We start from the raw sequence: 1,801 nt of genomic DNA, 5'->3' as shown, positions 1-1,801 counted from the left end.
TGCACTTGAATACTAATGATGCTGATATGCTAAAGGATCATACTTAGACAATTTTTCGCCCACAACTTTGTTTATATCGTCATTTAGTCACAGTAAAAGTGATAGATTTCTTCTCCTTTATGAATTCGAATATATTAGGTCTGCATGTAGTGTTTATATAAATTTGGATTTTACCTTCTTCTCAGCGAATTCGCATTTATCCTTTCCTATAATATACTGTGTGTCTACGGATTATCTCTGTTTCTTATAACAGATTTTCACTCTTAATTATAGTGTAGAAATTATATTATCAAATTATTATCATCGATGTATACTATTTTGACTTGTAAAGTGCTTAATTTGCTTATCAGATGTTAGAATTAATTTTTTCTGTATTCAATAATTTGAAAGTAACAAGAGTTTCTATTAAAGATTTTAAATCATTTATGCAACATTATAAATCTTAAGATGTCAGATTATACGCAAAATCTTGTAATTTGGGTTTATTTAACTTCTTTTATATGGTCTTTCTAAATAACTTTATATAAACTAAAGCATGAGTTTCCTTGCACATAACTTTCACAGCTCATTTTTAAATATACTGAAACTAGTAAAACTTTTCACCTTATAATTCTCAGAGCTTAATACTCGGTTATCGATGTACTCAAATCGATTCGGGTCTGAAAAACTGCTTATAACACAGGCCTAGACTATTTTTTCTAATCAATTTACACACAAAGTATATCTTTCTGTTCTAGTGTCTTTATTAGTATACATTTTGCTGTATAATTGTATTTCTTTACTTGTATGCTATCATGTAAATAAAACGTTTCTAAACTATATTTCTCTTTGTTTTGGTCACATTTTGTATCCTTTTTAAATTTTAACCCTCTTTAAAATATATTTATTGCAATTTTATATCAATAAATGCATAAAACAATGTTGAGAATCCTTATATTTTTAGTAAATTATATAAATTTTATACAATTATTTAATATTTTATTTTTTATGGTTCTTTGAATCTTATGAACTGTTGTAGAAGATAGTTTTATTATAGAAATTTAAATACATAATTTAACAATTTAGCATTTTTTATTAATATAATTTATTGATAATATGCAAAAAAAAATTTATTTATTTCCAAAAAATGAAATAAGTGCAATACAATTTAAAATGATACTGTATGCTCCCTTATGTTTCTTTTTATATAAAAATGATTTTTAGACTTCTATAATTTATTAATTATATATTATTAATTAAAAATATTGTGAATTCTCGACACGAGTTTTAAAAAAGGTGAATAAAAGAATATGATATCTCTGCAACAAGCGAATCCTGCACGAAGCTATTGTTCTAAGTATACCACATACAAATAGCTCGAAAAAGCACAGTGAAATTGGTGAGAGATTGAGATTCTATTTACAGGATTAAATCAAATAATATGTTGACTTTAAAAAGTGGTTATTTGTGCTAAAAAGTAATATAATTTTAGATTAAATTAAGGGAGTGAGCTATGTCTTAATTTTGTACTAAATTTATATTTTTTAATAATAGATTCTCCTCTATAAAAATTCAAATTTTTTTTTTTGGAACTACTCTAAACTTTGTCTACTATTTAATATATAATAATATAATTTGCAATTTCTTTTGTAAATATTCTAAAAAAAATCTTTTCTCTCATATAAAAATATATTACTACCTGCCAAATATATTTTATTATGCTAAATATTTTAGAAAATTTATTAAATACAAATATCGATAAAAAGATAGTATTTCTAAACAATAATTTTATATCCGGTAACATGGTATTTACTGTTATTCT

This window comes from Rhyacophila brunnea, unplaced genomic scaffold, assembly GCF_057557595.1.
Source record: "Rhyacophila brunnea isolate RB1 unplaced genomic scaffold, BYU_Rbru_1.0 scaffold_69, whole genome shotgun sequence".
In the NCBI taxonomy this organism is placed as follows: domain Eukaryota; kingdom Metazoa; phylum Arthropoda; class Insecta; order Trichoptera; family Rhyacophilidae; genus Rhyacophila; species Rhyacophila brunnea.
Note: the sequence above shows the minus strand (reverse complement) of the source record.